Source organism: Mus caroli, unplaced genomic scaffold (genome assembly GCF_978045245.1).
Source record: "Mus caroli unplaced genomic scaffold, Mus_caroli_1 scaffold_10, whole genome shotgun sequence".
Taxonomy (NCBI): Eukaryota; Metazoa; Chordata; class Mammalia; order Rodentia; family Muridae; genus Mus; species Mus caroli.
In genome coordinates, this window is record NW_028227265.1 from 42,524,112 (window position 1) to 42,540,793 (window position 16,682).

The window sequence follows — 16,682 nt, forward strand, 5'->3', positions numbered from 1 at the left end:
TGCTGCCTTCCCCATCCTTGATTCTGTGTACAGAACCCTTGCCTGTTGTGTTCTCATGGGGTTCTGCTCAGCACCCTTGGGTTCACCTGACATGAGATCTGAAGTCAAAGACCCAGGGAACCCATCTACTTATGGAGCTGTGGACCCACTGAGGTTGTGCTGGTCCTGTAAGGCCATCTTGGAGAGTCAGGAGAGGTTGAGAGCAGAAAGGCAAGCAATCTCTCCAGCTGCCAGCTGGCATAATACAGAGAAAGTGCCAAGGGCTCTTTAGTCTCCCACCTTGTCATTGCTCTAGGTAGGGCTTCACCTGCCTATCTCTTCCAGTCCCCACCATCAGGTAGATGGGGTATCCTGAAATTGCTGTGTTCATGGAATTCCCATGTTTCCAAAGTTGTAGTGGTTTGAATAAGAATGCTCCCCACCAAGCCTATATATTTAAATGCTGACTCATCAGGAAGTAGCACGACTTGAGAAGGATTAGAAGGTGTGGCTTTGTTGGAGTGGGTGTGGCCTTGTTGGAGGAAGTATGGGCTTTGAAATTTCAAAAGCCCAAGACAGGTCCAGTATCTGTCTCTGTCTCTGTCTCTCTGTGTCTTCTCTGTCTATCTCTGTCTCTCTTTTCTCTCTCTCTCTCTCTCTCTCTCTCTCTCTCTCTCTCTCTCTCTCTCTCTCTCTCTCTCTCTCCCTCCTTCTGCTGCCTGAAGATCTGGATGTAGAACTCCCAGCTCCTTCTCCACCACCATGTCTGCCTTCATACCACCATGCTTCCTGCCTTGATGACAATGGACTAAACCTCTGAAACAGAAAGCCAACCCTCAATTACATGCTTTCCTTTATTAGAGTTGCCTTGGTTACAGTGTCTCTGCACAGCCATAGACATTAAGACAAAAGCCAATCGTCTGCGCACTGCCACCCTTGCTGAGTAGATATCAGGGCAGCACAGACTTCAGGAGAACTTATAATTCCTCCACTTTCATCTCTGTCTACAAAGGCGTTTCTGTGTTTTTCTCGTGTTCTGGCATCGATGCAGTTCATGGCTGGTTGATTGGCTTTTTTGTTATTGTCTTTTAGCTAAGGAAATCGTTATGACAAGACGGAGGAGAAGAGGGGGAAGAAGATGAGGAAGAAGAGGAAGAAACATGTTCTAAGTTGAAAACCACTCATCACAAGCTCTCACAAGGAGACCAGGACTGTAGGAGACTTTGAAGTTGAATGCTAAGTTAGCTGTCATAGTGTGACTCAAAAGTCACCTCACCTCAGGCCTCAGTTTCCTCATCTTCAAATGGGGATAATCAGATCAACACCATGATCTGAGAAAAATGTAATTCAAGTCCGGTAAGGGCAAACTGATGAAAGAACTAGTTTTGAAAGAACTCAAGTATGCAGTAGATACTTCCTAGATTACCAAAAGGAACTGTTCTCTTAAATCAAAACTTATCATAGACTGTCTATATGCAATGCTCCAAAAGAAAAAAGTAATAATAAAAACAACTCCTTAAGACCGGAATTCTCAGCTTTTCCTATCTCGAGCAACCGCAGAGAGCCAATGGCATTCACCCAGTTACTGTAGCAGCCGCCCTGTGGCCAGACAGCTGCACAGTGTGGGCCTCTCCCCACGCCACGGTGGAGAAAGGGTGCCAAGACTATTTTCACCTTTGTTATTTGAGAAAACCTGAAAGGTCAAATAAAAGGCAATCATCCCTCTGATAGAGTCCCTGGGAAAGAAGGCAGGGGGCCCCCGTGCCGCCGACAGGACTGTACCAAAAATATTTTAAATCTCTGGTCCCTTAGGGCTCCAGGAAGGACCACTCCCTTTAAACTTCATCTTCCTTCCCAGCCTTCCTCTCGGTCTTCAGACCGATGTTGTGGGTAAGGATGAGAGGACCCTGAGCAGCAGGGAGTTTGTCCCCTTTTAGAGCAAGGGGTCCTGTCCTCCCAGCCTGCCTCTCTCCCCGCTTCTCTTCGGGCCGCGATTGGGTGCCGAGAGTTCATGACTCAGCCTTCCGAGGCCCTCTCATCTCAGCTCTGGTACATCTCATTACCCAATCTTAGGTGTACTTCGAGGCTCTGGGGAAGGAAATCTGCTGCAGCCAGCCCTGGGAATGCTTCGGCTGTCAAGCGGGCTCTTAATGAGTTGGTGATGGAGAGAAAAAAATGCCCTATCGTTTTAGGCTCGGGTTTAATCCTGGCAGCCTAATTGCACCCGGCTCTTCTCTGATGCCCTCCCTGGCCACTTTCAGCTGTCCGGCGAGGGGGTGACTGGCTGGCCGCACAAGCAGGGCACATAGGGAAGACCAATTACTGGTCATACTGAATCCGGAACTCAGCACAGAGAAACCGATGTCATCTGGCTATATGTCCGCACATGGTGGCCAGTAACCCAGAATCCCACTCTGAAGGTTCTCCAGTCAGACCTGTCTCAGAAACAGTCAATGCATGGGGGGGGGGGGGGGTTCTATAGTTTTACCGAATTATGTAATCCCAGGACATTTAATAAATCTACTTCACATTTCACATCACAAAACGTAGATTTCTAATTTCTACTACAGAAGCCCCATACACAGTAGATTCATGGCCTGTATCACTAATTGGCTAGAGTTTTGAAACAACTCTATGAATACCGGGCATGTGCTCTAGTTAGCCGCAGTCACCACTGCACCCTATTGCTCTCGGAGTTTATGCCCTTGACATGACCCCCAGTGACTACTTTCTAATACGGGCCTGGAGAACTCTGGCACAAGATAGACTCTGTGTTCCTTAAGGACCCCCTACATAATTCTACAAGCCCTCCTGAAGTCACAGGCCTGATCCTTGGGGCTGAGGTCAGAGAATCAGTGCAATTAAGTCACCCTTCAGACTGTTCACCATAGAAGAGCTGGGGGAGATGTCAGTCCTCTCAGGCTCAGTGTGTATCCATTCCTGCCCAGTGGCCCCTCTCCAGCCAGCTGAGGCAGCCACCACTAACAACAACCCCGGTGTGAGGTCTCTGAACGGTAGCTTTTAGAGGGCCAAGGAGTCCTTGGTTTTTCTCCTCAACCACCACTGCCAGTACGGTCACAGCCAGACTTAAAGGAGGATCAAGAACATGGCATGGCATGAAAAAGAAAGGGACGAGCCGGTGGGGTGCTTGCCCGGAGCTTGTTAGGGCAAGAATGCCCAGTCAGGACAAGGTGAGCTGCTGGCCACCTCTAATTGCACACCCCATTTGCCAGGCTCCATTCAGCCAACCCGCAGAGCTGGCCGACGTTTAAAGATTACCAAGGCAAGTTTGTAACGAAGCCGCTCCCTCTTTGTCTGTCCTTGCGCCAACAGCAGCAGAAGGGATACTAATTAGAGGGTGAATTATTAGCTTCCCATGGTGCACTGCAGGGACATTAAAAATGAGGGGGCTTTGCTGCTTGCCTCTTAGATGGTTAGTCTTGGTTTAATATATTCGCGTTTCTAGGTGAGCAGCAGGGGACAGTTTTTATGATTATAATTGTTGCATAATTACTGGCCTAAGGTTGCCTATTGTTAAATAAAAATGCTGAGATACTAATGTTTTATTGAACAGTACAAGGAGATAAAATTGTAATATCTTTTCCTGAGCAATCGAAGCTGCTCATTTGCAGCCTGGTGACAACCCTGAGTCGTCTTGTGGAAGAAGTAGATGGGTTCCGCCTGGGCTAGAAGTCAAATGTGAGATATTTGCTTAGAAAAAAGAAAAAAGTAACAGAGGCAGAGAAGAGAGTGGAAGGAAGGCGTGCTCTGAGGCCAGCTCAGTCTCTGCAAGTTGGAAGAGACAGGTCTGCCTAGGCCTGGGCTAATGCACCTGCACTCAACACAGAGGTTGACTCCCAACCCTCTGGCTCTGACAGAAGGATGTCACAAATGCTTTCCCTGTGAAAGATGCCCATCTTCCCAGGAGAAACCGAAGGCAGAGCAATGCTTGCCAAGTCAGAAACACAACCACCATCAGCTAGTCCAATGAGGCCTGATAGCCCTCCTCTGAACGATCTTTTGGGGGGTTGGTTTGGTTGGTTTTATCTGGTTAGATTAGGTTTGACTTTGACTTCATTTCATTTGTTTTATATTGTGTTTTTGGAAGAGGGGCTTGCTATGTAGCCCAGATGGGCCTTGAACTCACAATCCTCCGGCCTCAGCCTCCCAAGTGCTTTGAAAAAAACATTAAGCGCTTAGGTATTTGAGTTACTAAGAAGATAGCTGGAAACGTGTAATAAATCTTCAGTATTAGTTGAATCCTCTTTCTCCTTCCTCATGCCATGACCTCTTATCCACTGAAACAACCATCTCTCCAACCTGTCACGGTCTCTTGGTCCTGCTGGGAGCCAAGTAAACGTAAAAGGTTATCTGAGGTATCTGTTTCCTGATTGGGGGCAGAAGGGCATTCAGGATGGGAAAGCCACTCAAAAGTGATACTTTAATTAAGGGTGAATTATTACTTCTCATGGTGCAGTCTGATAAACCTGGGCAAACTCCCTCAAACATGTTCCCAGGAGGGATGAAATAAAGCTAATCTGGTCTTCTGGCTTGTCCAGACAAATGTAGGCAGGCAAACACGGGTAGAAACCCAAATCCCAGAAAACCAAGCAATGGGGCTTGTTTTTTCCAGATCTTTCCCCCAAAAAAGATCCCAGAGGCCTTCTTCAGTCTTGTTCAAGACTTCCATAACAGGCATAATCTGAAATTCAGGTTCCCACACAGTTCTTCCTGGGGCCTTATCAGGGAACTCTGCCTGGCCAGCCCTCTGCAACTCTGGAGGCCACTGCAGATCTCCTCTTTGCAGCAGGAATCTCATTGCCAGCCTTTCACTTCCTATGAGGCCTGAATGGACTTCAAAGAACCCAGGACCAGCAGGGTTCTTATCTGCCCCAACTTCTTTCCAAAGGCAGGAAATCTTTTCAGAGCGCTCCTGATAGAATGTTCACCCTTCCTCTTCATAAAGGAATCCCAGAGACTTTTTTCACATGACAGCTCTAACTTGGCCTTTTTATGCGAGCTGACTTCTGTGCAGCCAAGATCCTGGCCTGTATCTTGTCCACACAATGGCTCTATGGGAAACAGAACATGGAGCTCAGCCTGGTTTTAGTCTGCTCAACGTCTCCAGGACAACAACCTCTAGTCCCCCAGTCTTTGTTCATGTCTCCATTCCCTTCTTCCTCAGGACTTTCCCTGCTTGGGTGGCAGACCCATCTGGCACCATATGAGAGCATAACACTATGTGCAAGCTGCCCAGATCAGAATTCAGACAAGAATTCATGCCGTCCCTCAGTCTGACCACTGAACTCCTGTTAGCACAGGCAAACTATTCAGAGGCCCCAGAACTCAGTTGTCTAATATTGAGTTTGTGTTCAACTAAATCTTATAGCACAATGGCTCTCAGCATTCCTCATGTTGTTGTGGTGACCCCAACCATAAAATTATTTTTGTTGCTACTTCATAACTGTTATGAGTTGTAAATATATAATATGCAGGATATCTGATATGTAACCCCTGTGAAAGGGTGATCTGACATGCTATAGACCCTGTACTGGCTGGTTTTGAGTGTCAACTTGACACAGGCATGGAGTTATCACAGAGAAAGGAGCTTCAGTTGAAGAAATGCCTCCATGAGATCCAACTGTAAGGCATTTTCTCAATTAGTGATCAAGGGGGAAAGGACCCTTGTGGGTGGGACCATCTCTGGGCTGGCAGTCTTGGGTTCTATAAGAGAGCAGGCTGAGCAAGCCAGTAAGTAACATCCCTCCATTGCCTCTGCATCAGCTCCTGCTTTCTGACCTGCTTGAGTTCCAGTCCTGACTTCCTTTGGTGATGAACATCACTATGGAAGTGTAAGCTGAATAAACCCTTTCCTCCCCAACTTGCTTCTTGGTCATGATGTTTGTGCAGGAATAAATACCCTGACTAAGACAGACCCTTTCCCATATAAATGGCTTTCATTTGGAAAATTAAAACGATCTCCATTTCTATACATGGGACAATTGATTACTTTGAAAGCAAATGTGTGCATTTTTATTTTTGTCTTGTTCAGTATGTCATTTTGAAACTTTCTTTTCCAACCATGAAGAATCTTTATAAACCCCAAGTCTGTCACCTCACCCTAGGTTTGGGAAGCTCTGCCTTACAGCTTTGTAGCATCCATATGTTTATTAGCCAAATTTTCACTGTCTTGAGCAAGAGTATTGAGCTGATAACATTGACTTATTTTTTTAAAAAAATCCATTGTATCCAAGCAATGGAAGATACCAAGACCAATGGAAGTAAAATTAGTTGTTAAGCTGAAAGAAAGTGTTAATATGGTTTAGAGGCTCTAATGTCTGAATGCTTGTTCCCAGCTAATGACATTGCTCTGAGGGGTTGTAGAATCTTTGGAAAATGGGGTTTACCTGGAGGAAATGGACTTTTAGGATACAGGGGTTAATAGTGCTATTTGTTATTTTTGTAATCTGTGATAAAATACCATGACTATTTGATATTTGGAGCTTTATAGTTCCAAAGGGTTAAAGTTCATGATTATCATGACATAGAGCCTGGTAGCATGAGTCAGGCATGGTGCTGGAGCAGTAGCTAAGAGTTTATATCTGATCCACAGACACGAGGCAAAGAAAGCTAACTAGAGATGACATCGACTTTTGAAACCCCCAAACCAGCTCCCAGTGACATACTTCCTCCTACAAGGTCACACCTCCAAATCCTTTTCAAACAGTTCCATCAACTGGGGACCAAGTATTCAAACTATGAAGCCTTGGGCGTCATTCTCATTCAAACCATCCAAAGCCCAGTCTTTTTTTCCTCTGCCTGTTCCTTGCTTCCTGGTCTGCTGAAATATGAGGGGATGAAAAGACAAAATTACCTTCTCTTCCCATTGCCATGGAACCACTTGCCACCAACGATTCCCTGTCATGATAATTACATATCCTCAGATTGTGAACCTGGGTAAGCCCCTGTAACAAGAAAAGTTATTAACTCCTCACGTTATTAAGACCGTATAGGTGAAGGTAGACAAAAGGGGTGTATCAGTGTTCTATTGCTGTGAAGAGACACCATGACCATGGCAACTCATAAAAGAAAGCATTTGATTGGGGCTGCCTTACAGTCTCAGAGGTTTAGTCAATTATTATCATGGCAGAAAGCATGGCAGCACACTGGTAGACATGGTGCTGGAGAAGCAACTGAAAGTTCTACATCTAGAGCCACAGGCAGAAGGAAGAAAGAAACACTGGGCCTGGCTTGGATTTTTTAAACCTCAAAGTCCACCCTAGTGATACACTTCTTCCAACAAGGCCACACTTCCTAATCCTTTTTAAATAGTGCCACTCCCTGATGACTAAGCATTCAAATGTATGAGCCTATGGGAGCCATTTTTATTCAGACCATCACAAGGGAGAAAGTGCTTGGATATGGCCACCAACAAGGGTACTCAAGATGTCAAGATCACTGCTAGCTTTGTCTAGTAAGGTTAAGATTGTGCGCTAAGCCACTGGCAATCATTCAGTTTCCCAAGAGACAGAGTCCCAGCTGCCAATAACCACACAATAGTGATAGAGATTTATTATGCATGCTAAGGAGGGGATTCAAGCTGTACAGTTCACTCTACTGAATTTTGTGTGAACTCAATTCCTAGACAAAAAGACAAACATTTAAGTTACATACATTAGAGGTAAAATGAGCTGCCATTCTGCTGAGCCTGCACACCTGTTGCTTCTCTGATGGTCTGAGCTTCTTCCTGTCTATAAATCAATTGTACATCTGTATCTTCTGTCAAGTTGCTCAGAAGGAGTCAGGAAATGGTTGACCTTGTTCTTCTGAGGTAATATCTTTGAAGATATGACCAACATCCTCACATTGAGTAGAAGTCAGGATATTAGCTACTCAAGGCTGTTATAGCAAATTACTTCAGACTTTGTGTCCTGAGCTAGCAGACATTTGTTTTCTTATAGTTCAGAATAAAAGTCCACATTGAACTCAAATCAAGATGCGAGACGGCGCATACTCCCTTTGGGAGTCTTCCCTGCCTCTTCCAGATGCTGGCCTTTCTTGGCTTGTGACCTCATGGCTTCAATCTCTGCCTCTGTAGTCATGTTATCTTTTCTTCTGGGTACCAGGCTTCTGTCTCTTTCTCTTATTAAGATGCTCATGTTTGGAGTTAGGGCCACCTAGAAAATGCAAGATAATTTTCTTAGGGCAAAACCTTTAATTTAATTGGTAAAACCCTTTTCCTTTTAAGATCATATTTACAGATTCTGGGGGAGTTGGGCTCTACTATTTTCTGGTTGGCTGTTTTTCTACCTTTCACACTTAGAATTTATTTTAAAATGTTAATAAGGATAAAATTAGCATCAGGATCCTACATGTACTACACTCTATCTTCCTGGGATAACCACTCTCCAGTCAACATCCCGGGAGAGATAGTGTTAGTCTATCCCCCTAATGCCAAATGCTGACTAGGAAGTCAGTCTAAGACCATGTCAAGTGCTATTCAGTAACAAGTGTTCATGAAGGAGAGACAGCCCAAAACCACATGTGGTAAAAGACAGTGTTTAAATGGCCCACAAGATGCTGTCATATTTGTTCTGATACCATCTTTCTTATGAGGGCTATGAGTTTGGGGTTCTATTGGAATAGGGTCAAGCAGGCATGTGTGATAAAGATGGGAGTCTTCTCGAAGTAGACTCAGAAGTAGTGTTTGGCCTGCACAACGTTTTGAAATGCCTTTGGGAACTAACACAAGAGGAAGAAAAGGAGGAAGCAGGAGAGACAGTGGAAAGATCTGCATGGTGTTAATAACTGTTAACAGTGGTACTGGCCAAGCCCACAGGAGCTTTAGGGCCAAGGGGATCACTGGTGAGGTCCACCCAGGAAAAGGTGTGACAACAGACAATTCAGCTCCCTGAGGTGAGACAGTCAGTCTCTGATGAGGCCAGCAGTAGGGGTTAACGATGAACATCCCAGAGTTAGACAGGGTGAAACCTTCCTTGAAGAGGAATCCTGGCATTTCAGAGTATGTGTTCTATGACATCCCCGATTGTGGTGATTTGAATAAGAATGACTGCTATGGGCTCCTGTAGTTGAATGCTTAGTCACTAGGAAGTAGAATTCCTTTATAGGACTAGAAGGATTAGGAGATGTGGCTTCTTGGAGGAAGAGTGTCACTGGGGATGGGCTTTGAGATTTCAAAAGCTCACAGGAGGCCCAGGGTCTCCCTTTCTGCCTGCTGACCAGGGTGTAGCTCTCAGCTGCTTCTTCAGTGCCATGTGTGCCTCAATGCTCCACCATGATAATAATGGACTAAACCTCTGAAACTTTAAGCAAGTCTCCAGTTAAATGAGTTTTTGTTTTGTTTTGTTTTGTATTTTTAAATAAGAGCTGCCTTGTATTTCCATAGCAGTAGAAGAGTGACTAAGGCACTGAATGTTCACACACCATAATGGAGAGGCCTCAGGACCGAAGAGTCTTCCAGAATAGAGTGAACTTGGCAGGTTTGGCTATTATTTAATTATTGTTAATTATTGAGTTTTATTTATTTTGCTATTTAAGATGACTTCAAGAAGCTTGTCACCAACAAATTCATTTTCCTCAACAAAACATTTGTTAGAAGTGAAACAAACATGCAAGCTCTTACCATTTCTATTATACTAAAGGTTAAAGTCGGGGGAAGGCAGGCAATAAAATGGAATAAAGGTATTTAAATTATAAAGAAAAAAACATAATGACCTCTGTTTGTGCACAAATTGCATGCAGAAAACCTTAAGGAACCAAATAAAACCTATTATAACCAATGAAGAGGTCACCAAGGTCACAGAAAGTGTGATCAATACACAAAAGCTATGTACTTACAATGAGCAATCTGAACAAGAAGTTAAAGCAAGAAACTTCACTTATAATAACACTAAACGAACAAAACTCTTTGGAATAAATTTAATAAAAGAAGTTTAAAATTCATATTCCATCCACCACAAAATTCTGAGGGTAAATCAAAACCTAAGTAAATAGAAAAAGACCTTAAATTCATAGCTCAGGAAACCACAGTGGTAAGAAAGGTATTGTTATTCCCCATGAGATGAAGACAGAGAAATCCTGTCACAATCGCAAAGAGCATTTTTAGAGAATTGAGAGAAACTGTTCCTTGAAATTGTAAGGAATTCCAAGAGGCTGCAAATAACCACATTGGTCTTTAAAAATAAAAAGAGAAACAGATGTGGAGGACTCATTCTTTCTGACTTTAACTTCACTACAAATCCTGATAAACAATATCATTTAAGTGTAAAAAATATATACATTTCATTATCTAATGGAATACATAATGTATGCATATATACACACACTCCCACATGGTAAGAAATAAAATTGAGACTCTATAAATAAGCCTACATAGCGTAACAAAGCTATTCAATGACACAAGACCAGACTTCAACAGTGTTCTGATCACTGGATAGTCACACGCAAAAGAATGAGATTAAATTCCCTATGTCACAGCACATGGAAACCTACTCAAAGTGGCTCAAAAGCTTAAATATAAAACCACACAGTGTGAAATACCTAGAAGTGAGTTGGTGTAAATCTTAGTGGCCTTGGATGAACCAGTCATTTCTTAGATGTGATAGCAAAAGCATAAATGGAAAACTTGGGCTCCATCAAAATTAAAAGCTTTTGTTCCTTTAAAGGTACATAGCTGAGAAAATATTCCAACTCATATATCTGATAAAGAGCTTGTATCTACAATATCTACAGAACTGCTATAGGGCCGAGTGTAGCTCATGGCAGAACACACGACGTAGCATATCCAAGACCCTGAGTTCAATACCTGCTCATGGGGAAGGGGGTACTGCACGTGAGCTAATTAAATGGTAGAACTGTATAGTATAGAAATGATATTTAAGTAAATATGGGTTATTGTTTTTCTAAGATTTACTAAGGACTGGTAATCCATGAAACTAATTATTACACAGACAAGAGATCTTCTGAAGTTGTTGGTCCCTTGATGGGTTAGGACACTTACATACAAATCAAAAGTCCATCTTGTCCCGTCCCTCTCCCCTTAAGCTATAGACAAGCAAGTATTTCTGCATTTTGACCACCACTTTCTCCACAACTAAACCACACTACTTTTGTTTTGTTTTGTTTTGTTTTGTTTTGTTTTGTTTTGTTTTGTTTTGTTTTGTTTTGTTTTGTTTTGTTTTGTTGGTTTTTTCAAGACAGGATTTCTCTGTGTAGTCCTGGCTGTCCTGGAACTCACTCTGTAGACCAGGCTGGCCTCGAACTCAGAAATCTGCCTGCCTCTGCCTCCCAAGTGCTGGGATTAAAGGTGTGCACCACCACGCCCAGCTTCTTATATCTGCTTCACTCTCAACCCCAAGAATGGCTTCCTAAGCTCTCCAGTCTAGTTTCCCCACTGAATGGTGACATTTTCTCCTTCTTCAAAGACTTCCTGTTGCCCCAAAGACAAGCCCTACCTTCCCCAGGACCTACATGATAATGCCATCTAATTCCCTTCCACCTGCTTCTCTCTACCTCCAGCCAGACAGTTTCCACCTGTACAGGCCCTTCTCAATGGTTGGCCTGCACTCCTCTGGACACTTGGTACACTCTACCCTCTACTGCTGACCCCTGCTTATTAATTTTTTAATCTCAACTGAAAAACTGCACAAGAAGAAAGTCACCTTTGGTCTCCTACGCTGCAAGAGTCATCAAGTCACTCATGCCAAGTATCTGTAAGTCTCCTCCCAATGCATTTCTCCCTAGATTGTTGTCTGAGTAAACCCAAGAAAGCAGGTCTTATGCCTATCAAATTCATCTTTTTGCTTGCTTGCTTGCAGTTTTTTGTTTGTTTGGTTTTGAAACTGGGTCTTGCTGTGTGGACCAAGCAAACCTCCATCAGTCCCTGCCTCCTAAGTTGATCTGGGACCTGGGATCTGGGATCACACAGGTGAACCATCATGACCAGATTTTGTTTGTCTTTTTACTCACAAAATCTAACATTGTACATCATAGAGAACATACTGGGTAAATATTTTCCAAGCGAGTAAATAAATGTGGTAAGTGCATGCAGGATAGGCAAGGAAGACACATGGGAGATTCCACAGGCAGACAGATAAGAAGCCTGTCTTGACAGCTCTGCCAATGGGAAAGCATCCATGCCTTTCCAGGTTTCTTAGGAGAGGGGAGACTCTGAAAACAATCTGGGAATCTGGAGAAGCGTGGAACCTTCCACATCATGTTGTCAGGTGCTCTGTGTTCTCTTACACAAATGGAAGCTAGAGCCAAATGACCTGGAGGTAGAGTGAGGATTACCAGAGACTCTGGAGTGTTGAGAAAGGTGTGTGCTGTACTCACACATGGACACACATGGATCCATCAGATGGAAACCCAATAGTATGTGCAGTTGATGTGCCAATAAAGAAACTCTAATTAAAATCGTCTTGTCCACATTTCCCGTTTCTTGAGCTAAACTCTAAAGTTAGTTCGGAACATCATATTGCTCCCGTTCTGCTCCAGAACAAGATTAGTGAGCTAAGCTCAGACTCCCGGGTAGAGCGTATGATAGTGGGTCATCACAACACTTGTCACGGCCACCCACAGCAAATGACATGGCATCTCCCAGACAAAGCCAGACTGTTGTTTTGTCTCAGGCTATGCTGTGCAATGTTCCCTCTGCCCAGGATGACTCTCCCCTGTGTTAAAATTAGTAATAACTCCTACTAATTAAGAAACTTCAAGTGAATTATATTTAGCGGAGTAAGTCTGAGCAAAGGACTCATGAATCAGACAACACCCAGCCCCAGGATCAGGCAGCACCTAGCATCAGGAGAGCCCCACCCAGGGTCAGTACTCACAGACAGGAAAAGAAACGTACTACAGGTATGATGGTGAGTTGGCATCCGTGACTGGCCCAAACTCTGCTGTGTGAGAGGGAAAAATACTCTTGTCAGGCTCCAGTTTGTTTCTACGCTGTTAGGTTGAGGTTCACTGTGTAAGGTCTAGTTGTATGGAAACAGCTTAGGACAAAGTCCTAATAAAAATCACCCCTACATAATCAGTTCCTTTCTCAGCTTCTCAGAAACTTCTATTCACTGCCTTATAAAGTTCTCTGAAAACCAGAGACCACAGCCAGCTGAGTGTCGATCCACAGGACGCAAGAAGGAAATCCAGTTCAACACAACTCGGCAGCTGGTGTTGGTTCAAACTTCTAGAGTCTGACACCAAACAGGGTACTTTGGTCTGAGTACAGTACAATTTGGAAAAAAAGTTTCCTGGTAACAATCGACTCAATCCTGTGTATACAATGAAGTTCAAGGCATGATTACATTGAAGCTCTTCTTCAAAGCACATGTGCCCTCTTCTATGAAAGTGGGCTCTACAAGTCATGGGAAGCATTCCAGCAAGCAGCACGCTCCATGGCCTCTGCGTCAGCTCTTGTCTCCAAGTTCTTGCTCTGTGTGATTTCCTGTCCTGACTTCCTTTGGTGATGAACAGCAATGTGGAAGTGTAAGCTGAATAAACCCTTCCCCCCACCCAAAAAAAGTGGGCTCTATAGCTTAAGGGTCATGGGGAAGATCTGGTATGATCTTGCAGAGGTCACCAAGCTATAAAGAACATGTGACATCTCCCATAAAAATGGATTCTTTTCACTAAGAAACAGCCCTCAAGATAAAGGACTAAAGACGAAGAGTGTGGGATAAAAATAATACTCTGAAAGATTCTGGTGTGGGCTTGCCCTCCAGACAACACGGATCACCAGGCTGTCAACTACATCCATTCCCAGACTTCTGGGAGGAAAACAGGCCATACATCTCTTTTGTTAAAGACAACACTGTGTCTTTAACATTTCAGGTTTCTCTAGTGCTTGCCTGTGAGCACAAGAACCTTGTGCCCTCTACTGTGTCTCTAGGAGTTCAGTTCCTCTTGAGTCTTCCTCAGCTCTATTGAGCTCAGTACTCCCTCAAGCCAGTCACAACACTGTCTTAGCATTTTCTAGCATCCCACTGCATAGCATGTGCGTGGTTAACAGCAACATTAGCAACAAGGTAAAACTCACCCAGGGTAAAAATCTCCAGTGAAAAGCGCCTCGAGGTGCTAGGGAGATGGCTCAGTTAGTAAAATGTTTGCTGTGCAAGCATGAGGACGTAAGTTCTGCTTTCAGCACCTGCATAAGAAGCCAGGAACAGTGGGATAAGTCTGTAACTCCAGCACTAAAGAAGCAGAAATAGGAGGATGCTGGGGATGCTGGTCAGGTGGGTCTAGCCAATGAGTGAGCTCTGAGTTCAGAGGAAGGTCCTGCTTCAAAAACATAAGGTGGAAAAGCAACCTCGTCCATCAACCTCTGATTTCCTGCCTCCCCACGCATATAAGCCCACACCCTCGTACCTTCACACACACACACACACACACACACACACACACACACACACACGCACATGATGCCTCAGAAGGGTAAGGCTATGATATGTTTCCCACTTCATTCAATAATCATATTTTATTTTCCTCCAGTTTTAGTGCAGATCACTTTTTATTTGGGTGCGAGATAAAAATAGTTGGTCCATGTTCAATCTCCAGGGCTCACCTACCTCACCAAACATGATAGTGAATCTGTAGAAATAACTCCTGATACATCCTACGTGTTACTTCAACCTAAACATAAGCTAGGATCCTGTGTAATCTAGGCTTGTCAGAATTTACATTAAAACAAAAAGCAAATGGACTGGAAAGATGGCTCATGGGTAAAGGTGCTTAAATCCAAGCCTGATGACCTGAAGTTAGTACCCAGAACCCACACATTTAGAAAGAAATAACAATTTGTCTTCTGCACCATGGCACCACACTCACACACACATGCACTTAGTAGATAAATATTATTTAAAAATTTAAAGCAACTAGAGGCTGTAGCCAAATAGAAATTCCCTCGAAATAATGTCTTTTCCTGGCATATCATCTTAGTTACTTTTTTATTGCTGTATGTCTTAGTTTGTTTTTTACTGCTGTTAACAGATACCATGACCAAGGCAGCTTTTATAATAACAACATTTAATTGGAGCTGGCTTACAGGTTCAGAGGCTCAGTCCATTATCATCAAGGCAGGCAGCATGACAGCATCCAGGCAGGTATAGTGCAGGAGGAACTGAGAGTTCTACAACTTGTTCCAAGGGCAAATAGAAGACTTTGATCCTCAGAAAGCTAAGAGGAAGCTCTCAAAGCCCACCTGCACAGTAACACGCTTCTTCCAACAAGGCCACTCCTACCCCAACAAAGCCATACTTCCAAATAAGTGTCACTCCCTAGGCCAAGCATATTCAAACAACCACACTGTGATAAGATACCAAGAATAAGACAACTTATAAGAGCTTCTTTTGCCCAGGGGCAGCTGGGAAGATGGTGGCTTGGGTACCTTGTCTGGGGTGCAGCTGGAAAGCTGTGTCCTTCAGCCAACATCATGGCCTAAGCACAGCAACAGCTAGAAAGTCCCATGAGCATGGTGACTCCCAGCTTGGAGACAAAAGATAACACTCTCTCTGCTTAACTGACCAGATCTTCCAAGCCTGGCTTATAGGAGACTAAAAAACAAAAGCCCAGGAATTATCTTCATCCTTGGATATCTTTCTAATATGAATGATAAAAAAGGCACTGGCAGTTAAGGAGTTTTACAAATCTCATAAGGTTTAACTACTCAGGAGTTAGAAATGCAGATAGTAACGTAGCAGAATGAGCAGTGGGGAAGTGGAGAAAGGATGTTCTTTGTATACTTGATGACATAGCTGGAGGACCACAGATACTGGTTGGATCTAGCCTTGGTGGATGGATCATGCTGCATCCTGTAACTGCATAGCCAGAAAAGGACACATTTTTATTGCTATACCTACTGTTGCAGATGGCCTGGTGACAGTTTCGTTCACTTCCTGTTGAGGCACAAAGGAAAATAAAAATGAAAGATCCTTACCATCTAAATAAAACAAGGAAGGATTTTGCTGCATTCTATACAGTTTCATTAAAGAGCCTCACTGCTTATTACACAGCCCATTCCTGTGACCTGCCCTCTGTGGTTGCTCCGTGGTATGAAGGACAATAGAGTTCCTTAGCATATGTCCTTGCAGGTTGCTGACTGAGTAGTCAGCCCAGATGTAGGTGCTGCTCTCCAGAAACACCATCAACCACAGGATGACCAAGGCAGACATCTAGCTACTGCTTGCACTGTTGGTGGCTTGGCTGACAAGCTTCCATCTGTGGTTACTTAGAATGTACTCTAATACATCCTGAAGATCGAAAGAGTGGTAATAAACCAAGGAACCAGATACTTTAGGGTTTCCCTTCTTACATTTATTTTGTAAATATCCAATAAGTGTTTATTTAATAATGTCTTCACACAAATATTCAAATTGTGAAGAAAAAGGAGGAGGAGGAAGAGAAGAAGGAAGAGGAGGAGGAAAAGGAGGAAGAAGACGAAGAAGGAGAAGGAAGAAAAGGAAGGAGAAGAAGAGGAGGAGGTGAAGAAGCTGGAAGAAGAGTAAGGAGAAGAAAAGAGGAGGAGAAGGAAGGAAGAAGAGGAGGTGGTGAAGGAGGAGGAGAAGGAGGAGGAGGAGAAGAAAGAAAGAAAGAAAGAAAGAAAGAAAGAAAGAAAGAAAGAAAGAAAGAAAGAAAGGGGGAGGAAGGAAGGAAGGAAGGAAGAAGAAGGAGAGGAGGAAGAAGAAGAA

The 16,682-nt window shown here is 43.7% G+C and overlaps 1 pseudogene; it reads left to right on the top strand.

The window, feature by feature from the left end:
• Positions 1–15,366: 15,366 nt before the first annotated feature.
• On the top strand, positions 15,367–16,226 carry LOC110300875 (palmitoyl-protein thioesterase ABHD10, mitochondrial pseudogene; annotated as a pseudogene).
• Positions 16,227–16,682: the final 456 nt, after the last annotated feature.